We start from the raw sequence: 17,738 nt of genomic DNA on the forward strand, positions 1-17,738 counted from the left end.
CCTCCTGATGATATTCTTTTCCTCCTGCTGATTTTCTTTTTCCTTTGGTACTTTCCCAACTGCTTGGCATCATCAAGACATTACAGCAATTTATAGTTGTTGGCTCCTCCACCACTTCCTCCTCCTGACAGTGATTCCCACAAGGAGAAAACCCTTTCCTTTCTTTGGTCACAAACAGATTTGCAGTTTCCACTCTTTCTGGGGCTCTACCTGCTCTTCAAAACCAGCCAACAACATCCCCTGCAGTAAATAATGCACAGTTAACAGCACAATCCATTCCCCTCTCTGCCCTCCTGAGCCACCCTTGCCTCTCACTGTGGATCTGCCCAGGTGCATAAGCTCTTCAGTCTCTTTCCAGGGCTGGAAAAAAAAAGAATAATCACATTTTCTTCTCATACAGCTCCTCAAAATATCATTGCGCCAATCTTCTTCTCTTCTCTGAAGGTTCTCCTCACTATTTTAATGGGCATTTCTGATAAAAGAAAGAATATTTCTCTCTAGGCGGCAAAAACTAGATACGATGGAAACACAGCAACACATGTTTGCTTCAAATCCTAAATCCATCACAGGCACTAATCCTAAAGCTGTGCTCCTGCCCTATCCAGTCAAGGGATTTAGGTGACATGTTACAACTGGAAAAAAAAAAAAAGTTTCAAATAATTGCATTCTTTTTCTGCTTCTCTTCTTCATCTTCTCCTCCTCTTCCTTCTTCTCCTTCCTCCCCAGTATCTTTCCATGTCACCCTCTATTTAGGGATGTCTTTACAGCCACAGAGGATCTTGCTCAGGGCACAACCAGGCAGTTCCTGTGCCCAGAGCTGCTGGAACAGAACCAGGAGCACTGAGGGGGCTCCAGGACTGACAGATAAAAGCAGGTGAGGATGAATTTTTAAAGAGCACTAAGTCACTACCTCATTCCATGTGAAATGCACCCATTGAGCTGCAAATACAGAAATCTGTCACATAGGTTAGCACTTAAGCTACATTAAGTTTTAAGTACAATAGACAATCTCTCTTGCCATCTGTGATCTGTACAAGGAGCCTCATATGCTTCTACCCTGATGAGCTAAACACAAATTGCCCATTTAAAAACACATTCATTAAGCGCTTCCTACTCTTCCTTTCACAGTTTGAAAAAAGCTTTGGAGTAGTTAATTCTGGAGATGATTCACTCTCAATTACAAGTTGTTTATTTCACCTCCAATGCCCAGAGTTCTTATACTGGGCTTGACTCAGAGTTTAACTACAGATTAATTCCAAACTAGAATAAAACTGGGTCTGCACCACGGGAGGCAGTGCTGCTATGTACACTCTTGCCACTATTTATTTAAACATTTCAACCACAGCCTTCCACCCTCCTAAGGCATCTTTCAGGAGCAATTTAGTGAGATGACTGCAAACTGTCATCAGGGAAAGAGCAACTTCTCCTGCAAAATGCTCAGAAGGATGTATGCATCCCACAGAAAACTCTGCCCTGAAGGGAAGAACAAAGGGAACTTTGTTCTAGAGATCCTAATCCTTCCTTCACGTGAAGCCTGGGCCAGGATGAGAGCTGGGATCTGTGAGTTTCATTGTCTTCTCTGAATTCCCCAAATAAACCCATAAACATCTTTGTGTAATGTCCATGCTTTAGAAACACCACTTTAAATCGTGAGAATGTCACTTTCCTCCTAGGAAAGGAGAGAGAATTTAGAGGCTCTCAGTTACAAGGAGACAGAGTTAAGGCAAATTTCTGCATAAACCAAAAGTATTGCAGCTGTTCAGCTCCTTTTTTCCCCCTCTTGCACTACTAATCAGGTTTCCTTGCAGTTTTCCAGGCTGTGCATGCAACAAAATCAGTGGCAGGCACAGAATGCTAAAGGTTCTCCCTTCAAAATTCAAATACCAGCTCTGCCAGGACATCCCAGAGTCTGCATTCACCATTTATGTGTTATCAACCTGGGGACAAGGGGAAGGGAGGAGAAGAGGGAAATGTAACTCCCATTGCAGCATTGCTCAAGATATTGGTTTCATGGTTCATAATTAGAATTCTGCAAATGCAGGGCTTCAAATATGGATTTGGTTTTATTTGAGTAGAGAGAAATGCCAGTGATTTATAGCACTGGAAAAGAACTATTACAATATTCAAGTTAAAGTTAGATTTTTAATCCTAAGAGCACACAGAGAAGGTTAATTTAAATTATTTCAGTTCACTATCCATACACCCCTTCAGGCCTCCTAAGAAAATCCTTGTGGAAAATAAAATCTTTTAGAAGGCTCCTCCATTTGTTATACTGGATAACACTGGAAAAGCAACAGGGAATAATGAAGGGTTAAATTGGACACAATCCCTCTCCCAACTCTTAAGCACACTGAGCTGAGGACTTAGGATCTAAGCCTACTGAAATGGGTTTCTATTCTTGCCTCTCTTGACATCCTCAGAGCAATCTTGCTCACCTGACCCAACGGGGAGATTAAAGACTTCTTTCCACAGCACTTCAGGAACTTATTATTGTCTGAGTGTAACAAAGGCTCTTCACGCCACAAAATGGATTTTAAAACCAACATTGTCTGAGTCTCCAGGCTAAAAATGGAACTCAGAGCACTTGAACAATGCTGGAATGTCAGAGTCTTGCAGAGGAAGAAAGTCTCTTGGAGAGTGCCAGAGGAGCCAGACTCCAGCCCACAGAAAGAACATCTTGAGGAAGACACAGGAGCACAACACACATATGGTTTGGGAGAGGGAGAAAAGGGAACAGGATGGAGATCCTCCTGAGGCAAATGGGTTTATCACAAATGCAATCCTTCAGGATGGAGGGATTCACTTGACTGCTGAGGGGTGGGAAAAGTGTGAACAGTTATGTAATACAAAAGGAAACAGCTGCAGACCTCAAAGTAGAAAAGCCAAGCCTAGAAATTTCAATATCCTGACTGCCAAATACGTGAAATGTTACAGAGCTGGCAGTGTGTTTGACCTGCAAATCCACCAGGAGCAGACCTGTGCCTTCCCAGCCCTGCACTCCCTTTGCCTTTGCATGGACACACTACAGACCCAGTTCACCAGATTGACAAACTGACCTGGTCACAGGAGGCTGATTCTGAAACACTGAGCTGTTCATGGGCAGCTTTAGTGATACACACAAAAACTTTGATGCAGCTGCTCCCATTCCCCACTTCCCACCCAGGGAAATCTCGCTCCTAATGGCTGTGGAATCACAAGAGAATTATTAACAGCAAGACAGTCATAAAATACAAGGAGGAAACAGAAGATATCAGTGCCTTCTGGCACACCTCTCTCTCACTTTTACCCTTCCTGTTGCACTTTCACCAGTCAAAATACCCTATAAAAACTGCAGAAACTCCATTTACAGCTACATCTTAGCTACCCCAGCCAAGATCTTCATAGGAGTTAGCCAGCCTGTTACCACCTTGTGAAGCACGAAATGCCAAGATGTTTGTGAAATGCCAAAAGCAAAAACATCTCATTGAAGTGAACATCACTAAATACAAATCAGGAACACTCTCAGTTATGGTAAAGGGTCAAAACCCCACATACATGGGCACAAACACAAGCAGCAGGAGATGACTGGACTTGAGAAACCAAAGGTGAATGATGCCCATTCACTACTCTTAAACACGTGATTTATGTTCCTTCCCTTTCCCCCAGAAATGCTGCTTTCCAGAGGGCTAAAGCAGCATGAACTGGGCAGCCAGGCCAGCCAGCTCTGCTGCAGCTTCTCTTCTCTCAGCTGCAGTCATTTGCCTTTGTGTTTCCAATGCACTCTGCATTTTCACAGCTGTGTCTGCATGCAACAGCTGCCCACTGCTTTTAGTGTGGGCTCTTCCCAAGAAGAGGGATTTGGGGAGCAGATGCTGATGGAAAAAAAGACATTCACGGTTACATTTTCTATTTTTGTCTTTCAGCTAAAAACTTCTGTATTAGTTCTATCAAGAATTGACCGAATCAATCACTTTCAGATGGTTTTGGCTCAGAAAGGCCAGAGCACCTGCTCTGGGGCCACAACCTTACCCCAACTGTGCATAAGCTGCCTTTTCCCTAATTCTGTTCCAGCTCCACCCTCTGCCATGGGCACGGGCAGAGCCTGCCCGACCATCTGGACAGCACCTCTAAGCACAGTAATCCCCCCTCGAGATTAACACTGCACATCTTGCCCAGATCAAGTGGAATTCAGGTTATTCCATGGCCCCTGTGCCTCACCCACCAGGCCTCCATGTGTAATATTTGTGCACTGCATATTCAGCAAGTTATTTAGCTTGTCTGAAATCCACCTCTCTTCAGCATCCATCCACTGGGAGAGGCTGTAAATCACATTTTCCTGGTGCTCCTTTCCATGCTGGAGTTCACAGTGGGCAAACCCTGGCACAGCTGCTTTAGGCAACCACAACCATGAACTCCCCAAAACTGTTTGGAAAGTCCCATTATTAAAATGAACCAGTTGTGAAATCCCTTAAATTACTTCATTCACTTCAAGGAGTGTTTGTGGAATGGGGACCCATTAGCAACAACAGCACTAATTTAATGACAATTACTCTGCCTCCTGCCATGGTTTTAGTTCTCTTGGGCTCATCTGGAAAAAAATGATGCAATTATTTTAATTAAGTGAGAACAGTGATTTGAGCTGCTGAAGTCTTTTCCTTGCAAAGCTGTGACAAACAAATTTTGTCAGTTGTAGAAAAATGTCAGCATAAAATGAAGATTTTAAGACTATAAACTGTGCTCTGAGGTCACCTTGTCTCCAACCACCAACTCGTGTAAGAAAATGTTCCTACACACCTAATTGAAGTAAGATCATAAACCCTTTACATTTAAAGGTCTTTCAGTGCTTGACCATCTGTTCAGGGCCATAGGGCATAAACACAGAGAGGGAGATTAGGGCAGGTTGGGACAAAAGCAATCCATCAATATGATTACTCCTTCTAGGAAAACCCCTCTAAGAATTCAAGAATCCAAGGGAAAATGGGCACAGGAATGCAAGACCTAATACTGAAATGCATCACCAAAAAGTGATTTTAACTCACAAATTTTACTTCTGTATTTGGGATGAATTTTAATGTATTCTGTCTGTATAAATGGAGAACTGTTCCAGACCTTCCTTTTGAGCCATGTACATTTTGAAATATGTGACAGACTCCCTATTTCTTCAAATATAGACCAGTTTCATGAAAGATGGGGAAAAAAAGGAGCTGCAATGGCTCTAGGAATAACTCAGTCTCTGTCTTCATTCAGTGCTTTTCTCAGCTTCTGTGACATCCAAGAGACAGCCTTATCAGGCTGTTCTTTAAATCTCCCTTAACTCACCAAAAACTTATCACTCAACAGAACCCAGCATCTGCAAATCTCAGAAACCAATGGCAGGTCCTTCTGGAGGCTTGAAAGATGACCATAATTGTGGTTTCCTTTGAGCAGGAACCTCGTGGTGCAATCCCAGAGGAGAAAATCACCAGCAGAAAACAACACAGAGAGTGCAGGGTGCTGAGCCCACAGCAAGCTCAGGGGCTGCAGCCTCACAGCTGATTCCCAATTTCATCTGGTCCTGGATTCAGCAGGGCTCAGGTAAATGTACAGGAAGCAAAGTAATTGCTTCTTACAGGAAATCTGTTTCTATCTTTTGCTATGGCCTCCAATATCCACCTCAGCCCGAAACAAAGCATCCTGACAGATTCATTTCTCCCCAGGGCTTAGAGCCAGAAGATAAGCAGGCATTTGAAGGCTGATGCAAGTGTCAGCTCGCTGGCTGAACTGGAAAAATGGGCTTTCAGGAAAATATTTTACAGAGAGCCACATTTAACAGCGGTTCTGGATTTTGTTCAGTACTGGCAGGTCCACATTCACTCCATGGCAGATCACATCATGTCAAAAATTTAGTTGCTCTCTACCACATAATGTCTTTAGACCTACAGAGGCCAATATTGATCATCCCTCTGTAATTCCCTGACGTGGGAAAGCTTTCCCATTTAGCTGGACTGGATTCACACTCCCCCCACCAATGATTGTCAGACACAGAAGGGATATGAATCAGCAATCTGCACGTATGCTACCAGCTAATTTGGAGATGTGCACTTAGCATTAACATGACATTTTCTTTGCAATGTTTCCCTAATTTTTTAAATCTAGTTGAAGATGAGGCATCTGGAAACCATCTCTACTTGAGGGTTAGATCAGCAGAAACATCTTCAGTAAAAGGCAAAATCAGGAGCAGTGATGTGGAGAACCAGAGAACACCTGAGTATTGATCTTCCCCAGTGACTTTGTGCAAATGCTGTTCCTGGGAGTCTGGAGCAGTTTGGAGGCTGAAATTCTGCAGCCACATCCATGAGCTGTTCCACTGGAAGATGTTTGCCAGCTGCCACGTTTTTGAAGGATTTCCCCAGACAAGATGCTTCTCTCAGGACATGGCCCATTCTCCTCCCAACAGCACTGACAGTATCAGCTGTTTGTTTACTGATAGCTGAGCATTTCAGAATTACTGGGAACAAGGAATACCATCAATGACTCCTCAGCTTCTAGTCAGCCAGAACCCCTTAAAAAAGGAGTGGCAAGTCAGTGGAACACCAAAGCCTTGAGAGCTTGGGTGTTGGTGCCTCTCACTGTGAGTGTTTGAACAGACCATCATGTGAAGGCTTCTGGAGGCTTCCATACACTGGGGAATTACTGACTTCAGTTGCATCACGACTGGTTTATATCTAAGGGGGAGGAGAATCCCATTTCCTTTTAATGCTGCAGATGAGAGCAAGAAGTGGAACCCTTAAAAAGAACCACAACCACCTGCCTGTGCTTCAGCCCATGGAAGCCCTGCTCTTTTCAGTGAGCCCATTTGTTTTCCAGGTGTTTCCACTCCCTGGCTTAGAAGGACACCATCTGGCAGGAGCACTGAGCTGGTTTAACCACAAACAGAGCCAATCTCAGGCTCAGCAGCTTCCTACTGGAATCACCCTGGGTAGCTGCTACCTGGGTGATCTCCAGGGAGATCCTCAGGTGAGAGCCCCTCTCTCATTCCTGTTTTCAGAAGCTGGAAGCTGAACCCAGTAGGAAGAAGCCGACAGGACTTTGGGTGACACAGTTCCTGCTCCATCACACCTTCCCTGAGGACCTTGTCTGTTTAAAGTACCACTGCACACTGGTGCATTTTCAGAGAACAATAACTGGATCAGGAATACTCAGGCTGTCCCATCGTGACCTTTTCCAAACCAAACTGTTCTGGTTTTCAGTCCTGAACACTTCTGTTAGAAAAGGCAATCATTAAAAGTGTGTTAAGGCTCTCCCCTGGCAGAGGGCATGATGAAATGGGATATTGGGATGGAATTGTTCCCTGTGAGGGTGCAAAGGTGCCCAGAGAAGCTGTGGCTGCCCCTGGATCCCTGAAGTGCCCAAGACCAGCTTGGACAGGGCTTGGAGCACCCTGGGATAGTGGAAGGTGCCCCTGCCATGGCAGAGGGATGAAACAAAACAAAACCCAAACCATTCCAAGATTCTATAATATACCACTTCAGCCAACTCATCCAAAACTTGAGGATTTACACGTTCTGAAGATTTAAGAAAACCACCTTCTTTCCTTCAAACAAAAAAAAAAAAAAAAATCTTGCTTACAGAAAATAGTTTCTCCCTCTTCAGCACATTGCTCAATTAAAGCTTCCACGCTCCCAAATCTCCAGCCTCTATGCCAGCAATATGGTACAGGTAAATAAATTCTTATGCCAAGTATTAAGATCTGCTTTTTTGCTTTTAAAATAAATATTGACGATGCCCAAATGCACCTCATCATCTCTGCTTCATTCTGAACAAATCTCCAAGGAAATTGGGTAACATTTGTCTGTTGTTGTGATGCACATGAAGACTCTCTCATTATTACCTGAATTGTTTGCATACTTCTCAGATTCATTAAATCTGTTGCAGCCTAGAAGCATTATTGGATTGTATATTAATTTCACCAATAAACAAAACAATTTCCAAAATGGCCATAAAACTATGGAAAAAACAAAGGCAATTTCTATGTACAACAGAAGCTTTTCGTATGTGATGTTCTGTGGTCACCCTCTTCTTATTTTAATTACAGTTCTGCTCTAGAATGGACCCTTTAAAATCAATTTGCTGTAATTCTCACCTCCACATCCTTCTTGAGTTTCTGGAGCAGTATTTGCTGCAGTGATGAGTGACTGCACAGGAGCAGCCACACCTGAGTTACCTGCTGTCCTTTTCTCAGTGAATGGCATTGCTGGAGCTTATTTATGATATTTTAATAACAAAGACAAGGCAAACCCAAACCAGAGCTCACAGGTATGAGGTTTGATTCTGACAGCCAAACACCAAGTTAGAGCCAAGCATTTTTCCACTTTGGTGGAAAAGTTTTCATCTAGAAATGATTTTTAGAAAAGAAGAGAGAACTTTAAGGAGTTCTTCCTTCAAAAGGCATTGAGGAACAGGCATTAAGCATTGATTAGCTGAGTGAGGGATATGCTCTGCTTCCCAAAGACACCAAGGTGTGAGACCAGTGTCCAGAGCAGCTTTTCTGAGCACACAGAACCCAAGACATCCTCCTTGACTTGTTGCATAACTCCTGTGAAACCACAAGCCTAACAGGCATAAAATAACAGAATGCATACAGACAAGCAGCCAGGGACTGAAGTCAATTAATTTACATCACAGGGAAGGGTTTCTCTCTCTGGGCTTTTCCTGAGTTAATCAAGGGGGAAATAAAGCTTTTAAAAATAAAAATTGGGCTTTTGAGAATCGGTCTTGGGTTCGTAGATTCATCAGCCATGAGCTGAGGAGGGATGAGCTCCAAGTTCAGCATGCAGGACACTGCAGCACAGTTTTCCCAGCTCGAGGCACTTCCCTGACTTCACCCCTGGTTTAATCCCACCAGGGAAAACTTCAGCCCCAACTGATTCTGTGCACTCTTCTTGCTGGATGGGTGTAAAGAAACTACATCTAACGAGTAGCAAATCGCCTGTTTTAAAAAATTAAAACAATACAGCTGACTCACAACAGTACTAGAGTCTCTTTTCTCCCTTCTAATGTGGGTAGCAGAAGGTCTCAGGTTAAAAATAGAAAGCCTTTCTTATGGTGACAGCAGCTAGTGAAGCGAGCAGAAAAGGAACATGAACATACCTGGTGCACTCCTTCGTTGCACACTTTATGCAGGAGGAAACAGCCATTAGAGACACATTTATTATTTAAGCTTTAGTGATAGTAGGAGGCAAAGGTGCAGCAAAAGCTCCCTTAAGAACCTGCTGTATTTGTTTAAAGCATTTAAGTTTGAATAACAGAAAAGAAGTGTCCAAGGAAGCTTTGTAAACTACACTTTACAGCAAAACTAATTTCCCTCAGAAAGGTGGTTAAAATCAACATTTTTTTCCCCCTTACCTTTTTCAGGACTGAGGCATTTAATTGTGCTTGCATCATCCATATTCCAGTGAGAGATTCAAGTGAAAACACCAGAGGAAGCAGCACAGACCATATGCACATCCCTGATCTTTGAAAAGACTCTTGCAAAGAAGGAGGAGAGGAGCCCTGCCCGTGGTTTCACTGCAGCATCCGAGGGCTCCTGGGGATGCCTGCTGCCTGTGCTCCCAGCAGCCTCATCCTTTATTCCCTGTGCAGGAGCTGCTGCCAGGTAGGAGCCAGTGCAGGAGCTCAATGAACGTTCCCAGCCTTTCCCTGCAACTCAAGTGTTCAGCCACCTGGGATAACTGCTCCTTAACTCTTTGCCTCCCTGCTCCCAGGCAGGACCTGGGGATGGTTTTCTTGCTTTACTCCTTTCCCTTTTACTGAAGGGAAACTTGTGGATGTCAGCAAAGAAGCACGGAGGATAATTCACTTTTAATTCCTCTGGGATGTGTTGCAGTAGGCAGCAAACGTCAGTGAGGTGCTACTTCATTTAAGAGGGGAAAAAAACCAACATCTTTCTTATGTTAATGCCTCCCCTGTGTCCATTCAGCATCCTACACATTGTTATGGGATCCTCCCAGACTTGCTTAAGTTTAGAAAGCAAGTCTGCAGCTACTGATAAAAATAGGCAAGCTGTTCTTTTTGGATTTCTTTCTAAGTCCTTTTCTTGGCAAAGACAACAAATTTCCCACCTTTTTAACTTGCAAGGAAATATTAATGCAGAATTGATGGGATATGGCTAGGAAACAATGCACATTATTGTAGCCTCTGTACCAAAGCACAGTGCAGGAGGAGACAGACACAGACCTGTGAGTTCTGTCTAAATCCTGGAGAACAATTTCAGCATCTTGGTGTGAGGGTGCTGCCTAAAAATTCCAACCAGGAATAGTTCCTGCCCCTCCTACATGCCACTGAAATACACAGGATAAAACAATTTGTTCCTTTGAGGGCTTGAAGTCTAATTAAACAGGAATGATAAAGGATAAAGGGAAAAAGGATTGGGAAAAGTTAGAATCCCCTCTGGGAAAGGAATCTGCTGCTGGGGTTGGGCAGGGTGGGCAGGGTCACAGCATCCTGCCCAACAGCCAGGACACTCCAGGGCATTCCTGCCATCAGGCAGTGACCCCACACAAGTCCTTCAGGATGTCTCTGGATCCTCTCCCCCCTGACTGCAGGAGCTGAAGCCAATCTGGTTGTGCTGTTTGGTGTTTCCCTCTTGCCTTGCACCTCCCCATCCTGACCCACTTCAGCACAGGAATGCTCACAGAGTCCCTTTCTCCCACCCCACTCAGGCTCTCCACACTGGGAATGTTGACTCTTGTTCATATTCCCAGCTGCTGCAGCTGCATTCTCCTGCTGCTTCCATCCTACATCAACTTTGCATTTCAGATATCAATCACTATTGCAGAAAGATCAAGATCTTTGCAAGATCTGACACAACCCCCTGCAGTTTTCATTTAGGCACAAATCCATGGTCATTGCCATCTAAGGAATGGCTCCAGGACTTGGCTCAAGTTTACTTTCAATAAAACATTATCCTATTTGTTTAGTGGCTTTCAGCACTAGCTGTGTCCCCTGAGGTCCCATCTCCTGAGCAACCCATCCAGGAGCACTTGAGGAGCACTTACTGCAGGAGCCTCTGGGGCCTCCTGTATTTACACCACTTTCATTTGGGTAATTCCTCTTGCAGCTTCAACACAGGCTTGTCAGGGTGAGCACTGCACACAATGTGCCAGGTTTATCCTAAAAGTAACTCTCATTTCTGTTCTTATTTCCTGTTGGCAAGTGTGGGTTATCAACAAATCTCCATCTCATATCAGAAGGGAGAAGATGGGCAAGTGCCGAGGCCCAGAAGGTGCCTGGCAGACAATTCCTCTGGGGAATCCCAGGGCAGGAAATCTTCACACTCAATTCACTGCTAGACACAAACCTCCCATTCAACACCACCTATTCCTCACAGCCTGATCAAGAGACAGAGCAAATTTAAAGATTACAGCTAAGAATTATCAACTAATTCACTAATTACCCCATCAAAACTCAGCAAAGCTTGTTGCTTCACCAGGCGATGCTTTTTTTAGAAGAAAAATATAATCCCATCTGAGACTATTAGAGATTCAGAATCAGTAGCTAATTACTGTATGACATAAATTCCATAAAATGAAATGTTTTGTTTCTCTGGGAGTTTTTTGCTGTGCAGTTAGAACAGGGTCACAGAACAAACGTCAGAGAAACATTTGAATGCCTTCACAACACATGCAAATTTTTTGAAATAAAGAGAACACAGACTGTGCTATCATCGAGACCAAAGCATTTTACATTAAAAGATTCTCTTATTCCAAGTAATGTCTTGTCTAAACCAGGAAATTTCTCTGTGCAAAGACAATCTGCTGACTCTTGAAACCAATGACAAACTTTTATCTGGATTTGTGGGCTCTGATTCACACCAGAAGTTTATTCATGGCTGGGAAAGGTCACCAGCACTCCAGTTTGGAGAGCACAGTGCTGGCATGGAGCAAACCTGCCCCGCTGTCAGTTCCATATCACACAGAGCATAGCATGCCCTAATTCCTTCATCCTCCATCCCCAGCTCTCCAGCTCTACCAAGCAGAGCAGAAGAGTGACTTGTGGAGTGCTGCTGTCACTTCACTAAGGTTTAAAGCCCTAAGAAGGGACTAAAAGGGGCCAGGACTTCTCTCAATTCCTTCTTTCCAGGACTTCTCTCAATTCCCTCTTTCCAGGACGTGCAGAGGAAGCCCAGGGTGATGGCACTGAGCAGCTGGCCCTGGTTAGGGGAGCTGGGCCATGGCCTGCCAAAGCTCTGCCCTTGCTGTGTGGCTGCACTTCCACAGAGGATCCTGAGCTGTCCCAGCCCTCTGCCAGGGCTCAGCCCCATCCTGGCTGCCTGGAAAGGAGCAGGGCACTTCCAGAGAAACAGCACAAGGCACCCAAGCTGATGGCACAGCTACATTATAATCTGACTACACATTCACCTACACATACATCCTTCATGCCAAGGCTCCAGCTGCCACATTTTATCACATTCCAATACCTATTTCCTGACAGAAATAACAGAGATCTCGTTGCCCAGCACAAGGGAGGGGTGTTAGCACTGCTGTGGACTGAATGAGCCAGCTGGGAAATGCAGCACCACCACGTTACACCGTGGTTAAGTGGAGAATGGAACATCCACAACGTCAGGGATGTCCTAAATAACTTCTGAAAGTCAAACACTGAGCCCTCCTTGAAAGCCATTAAACTCCATCCAGAGAGCTCCATCTCTCACAATCCGTGGCATCACTTCAAGACCTTCTATAAATCAACTTCAACACATGTGGGTGTCTGTTCTTAAGTTTTTGTTCCCATAGTTACCAATGTACTTTACCACAGAAGAGAACAGCAGGTGGCAAGACATAGAACAAAATCTCCATTCTCTTAACATATGAAGAGTTGGGAAGTTTCAAATTAAGGCTTTATTGCAAAATGTTTACAGACAGTAACCAAGATGGACACTATCAGACTAGAAAACTCTAAGACCCTTCCATATATTTAATCCTGAGTCAACAAAAAATTCAACATCCAGTAGGATGATCAATTTCCAGCCCCTGCCATGGGATTGCACAATCTACTGCATCAATAGTTTTGTCTTTGTAATTTGAAATTCTCCCTAGGTCCCCTTGATACCTTCCCACGTACTTTCGGCAGAGGAAAGGTGAAGAGGCCCAGCACACTGTATACAAGATAGATTTCTCCAAATAAAATTATCTTTGTGGGATAGAAACAGTAAAAACAACCACCAACAGTCTGTTCAACTAAAACAACCATTGCCTTGAAGGCTGCTATCAAAACTCTCACAGCTTGAAAGTAATGACTTCTCCATTGTCAACACAAATAGAGGGCAAAATGACTGGCATTGAATGTGCTGTAAATACCAAAGAGATGCTTTGCATAAATGAGTTTTGTGACTCTTTCTGTAATAAAATCAGACACTGTGGGACTGTGTGCTGTCCATTGCCTTGTGCTGCTCCTCAGGCAGAGGAATAAAGGCAATGTCCTTCACATGTGCAGTGCTGCAGGCTCCCATCCTATCTGACAGCAGGACAGGAATCAAAACTCAACAGCAAAACTGTACCTGCTCCTGAAACCCTCTGCCAGTGACCAGCTCACCTCCCTGGGCTCACCAGTCTGTTTATAACACAGAAATAACCATCATTCCTTTGGCTCTCGGAGGTATCAACCATTCCTTTGGCTCTCAGAGGTATCAACCATTCCTTTGGGTCTCCCTTTCACCCCCCTTCTCCCAAACTTCTACTGAGCACCAGAAGGAAAGAGAACACTGAGAAAGTTGGTTGAACTGAGCTGGTTTAACCTGATTGTTTTTCACCGCGCAGTTTTGGAATAAACAACATTTACAATCTTTATTATTTCAGTCTTAGATCTTTTTTCTGATTTGGAGATTGGAAGAACTGAAGTGTTTTGGTGGCCTATTTTCTTATAGACCTATAAATCATCTTGGCTGTTTGAGGTTTTTAGGGAACACACATTCTTCCAAGAAAATCTGTGTTACATAAGATGGGAAGATGCTCCTGTCTAGCAGAGAAGGGGGAAAGGCAGTAATGAAAGAAGGCAAAACCAGATCCAAATAGATCTTGGGGTCTAACCCTTCAGAAGTAAAGTTCAGCTACCAACCAGACTGAGCTAGTCCTGAGTTCTCAACCACTTCAGTGACAAGAACCACAACCACAGCCCACAGCACCACAACCCCAGCCCCACACACACCACAAGCTCTCTGCAGCACTTCTGTTTCCTGCGCTGTTTTATAAACAAATTTTCAACGTGTTTTCAAACTTCTGATTAACAATCTGAAAATGAGGGAAAGATCATTGGCTGGACAGCTTTGTTTAGACAAAAACACTTCAGTGAGTGGCTATGCTGTGCAGGTGATAAAATCTGGAGGTGCTGCAGTGACAGCTGCAGACAGATGTGCTTGCTGCTGGAATTCCTGCTACTTCTTCTCAGATCACAAAAAGGAAAACATAAAAATCCCTTGGCTCACCGCTCCTCTTTGTCCCTCTGAGGTTTATAACTGGAAAGTCAAACCCTGTGTTATATCTTGCTGCACAATTGCTCTCATTGTGGTGTCATGGAATATGTGACAAGCTGCAGGCAGCCCACAGGCAGCAGTGTAAGCTGCCCTGCAGAGTGCAGGAATTCTGTACAGCCACAGCTGGCAGGCAAACAGCTGGGAGCTGGACACCTTAGGCAGGAGATCTTCCAGGTGTCCTAGCAAGGAGTTGTGTTGGAATTATGATCCTGGAGATCATTTCCCCTCCCTGTGACTGTAGTTCCTCCCTCACAGTACTTTCCCTGCCTTTTCTACTTGGTTTTGTCAACTCCTCCTCCAGTGAGGTGCTAAACCTCAGTCACTCCAGTGAGTCTGGTTATCCCAGAGGCAACCAAGCAACAGAGACACAGTTCACAGAAATTAATGTTCAATTACCTCAGATCCCTTGGTTGCTCCACGCAATCTTTTTTCTCCCCTTAAAAACAGAAATGCATTCATATTCTCGCTCAAGTGCAGCCCTGCACAGTTGTTTATTCCATGTTTCTGCATTCATATTCTTGCTCAGGTGCAGCCCTGCACAGTTGTTTATTCCATGTTTCTGCATTCATATTCTTCCTCAGGTGCAGCCCTGCACAGTTGTTTATTCCATGTTTCTGCATTCATATTCTTCCTCAGGTGCAGCCCTGCACAGTTGTTTATTCCATGTTTCTGCATTCATATTCTCGCTCAGGTGCAGCCCTGCACAGTTGTTTATTCCATGTTTCCATGTTGGCAGGGAGGGATCCTGCTCACAGCTCCCTGCTCCTGGTCCTGTTTCTGCTTGTGACACATTTCCAGCCTGCAGCCCATTGTCTGCCTCTGAGAATCCAGTGTCAGCACAGTGGGAGAGCTGTGCAAAAAGCACAAAAAACCACAACCAGAGCAGAATCATGGCTGCTGAACTACATGGATTGTCCCTGTGAACAGATAATAACCTGCTTCAGGGTAAATCACATCTTTGGTGTGTGCTGAGGACAAGATATGAGATACCCAAGACAGTAATGGAGCCAAGAAATAAATTAATCATTTCATTTTTCAGCAGACAGCACTCTGACACATATGACAAAATCTCCTGAGCTAATTTTCTCCCAAAATCAAAACTTGCAATTCATTCAGTCACAACTGTGACATGGATTTCTGAGCACAGACACAGTTCTCAGACAGTTGAGCCATGAAAAAGGCACGGTGGGGTGGAATTGATTACTAATTAGTAATAGAAGACACATATGCTTGCATCCATAGAAAACAGCTGTGCTGCACTCTGCTCCATTGTCCCAAATAAATTGGAAAAGATAAATGCATTGCTCTGTGAGGCACAAAGTAGATGAGGCATTCATGCTTTGTTAAACTTTCCAGGCACTTGAGGGTGTTTGAAATTATGATGCATGTTAAATTTAAGCAGATTTATTATCCACGTGTTCCAAATGCAATGAACACTTCAGTGCCTCACATTTCCTACTTTAAAAATAGCAGATTTTCTAGACTGAGCACACAAGTGTGCCTTGTGTAGGTCTAGCACAAAACTTCTAGTCATACAGATGCTCTGAAGCAGCAATTAATGCCTAATTTTAAACATTTCCCCATCTATTTATGCACACACAGCTTCAAGTGCCCACAAGAGCAGGTACAATAAAAGACTTGCATAATAATAGTGGAGAAGTGCTGGGTCTTTTTAAGCCAAAGGAATTTTGGGTGCTTTGCACCAGAAGTTCCTAAACAAAAAAGTTTCATCATGAAACACTCAGATCACTCCACCTGTTGCCAAAATGAGGACAAAACATTTTGCACTCTAAGGCTTGATAATGAGATAGTTAGGGTTGCAGCCTCAATACATGTGGGTTTGGATAAACATTGTCCAAACTTTGTTTGCCCACACAAGATTGAAGCAGAGGATGAAGATGCAGCAACACAAGAAGAGCACTACAGAGTGTGGAAATTATCAGTCACTATCTGCACTAATTAGGACTCTGGGTACTCATTAAGAAGAACCTTTCTGCACAGTAGAAAGGCATCTCAAATCAGACCTTTTTGTGGTGTATTTGTATTTTGTAATTAGAACAAACTCCCATAGCAGGTACGTGAGATTTCTGTGTCACGTTTTCGGCATGTAGAGAAACCAGAAATGAGATATCCGAGTTCTACATGAAATTTTCAGGCTTGTTCCTTTACTTCCCAGCACTCTCCTTATGCAATGCTTTAATTTAGACTATCCTGAGTACTGGTGCAGAATTAATCAGGTCAGCAAAGGGCCTGCCAGCCACGATTACTGCACCTTTAAATACTTCTTTTCACCATCACTTCAGCTGTTACTCTTCTATTTTTAAATCGGTTTCAAACTCATGACCCACGGGCAGGGGGCAAAACCTTCCCCAAAAATGCCACGGACAAGGGGCCAACACCAACCTCAGCTCTTGAGGTTATTCCCCTTTTTCCTACAGCTTGTTTACTGGATTGTTAAGCATTCTGGCAGCAAATGGAAGGGGGTGGGGAAGAAGACGAGCTGCCACATTTCTAAAATTAGCATCTTCTGTCTCCGAGAAGCCTGTGGAGATTTAAAAAAATTAGGTTTCTCTGCAAGATGCGGAGAGATGTGGAATTTAAACTGCGTTACACGGCTCAAATCCTTGAGCTCTGTTTCATACCTGCAAGCCAGTTCACCTACCTCCCCTTTCATCCCCCTTCTCCCAGCTGTCACTTAGGGACTGTTACAAAACACCCAGTGCATTTTATTGTAAATGGAATTGCATTCTTGTGCTCTGCCATGCCCAGGAGCCAGCCCATGGAGCCACAGACTGGTTCCCTGTTCCAGGTCACAGCCTCTGGGGGGGCTGCAGTTCCCTGCTCACTGATTTTCCCCCCTCAGCTGAGGTGTTTTGGTGCTCAGGTTGGATGTAATTCCCTGCTCAGGGGATGTGTTGTGTCCTGCTCACTGATTTTCCCCCCCTCAGCTGAGGTGTTTTGGTGCTCAGGTTGGATGTAATTCCCTGCTCAGGGGATGTGTTGTGTCCTGCTCTCTGATTTTCCCCCCTCAGCTGAGGTGTTTTGGTGCTCAGTAGCAGGTAAAGCCCTGCTCAGGGGATGTGTTGTGTCCTGCTCCAGTGTGGGATGTGAACATTCCTTGCAGAGCCTGCTGCAGGAGCTGCTGTTCCACATATTGTGTGGGGATAGAGCCAGGATTGCTCCAGTTCCAGACTCAGCTGTGTTGGTTTTACCACACACACTGCCATGAGAACACCATGAAAATGACATT

Source organism: Ammospiza caudacuta, chromosome 22 (assembly GCF_027887145.1).
Source record: "Ammospiza caudacuta isolate bAmmCau1 chromosome 22, bAmmCau1.pri, whole genome shotgun sequence".
Taxonomy (NCBI): domain Eukaryota; kingdom Metazoa; phylum Chordata; class Aves; order Passeriformes; family Passerellidae; genus Ammospiza; species Ammospiza caudacuta.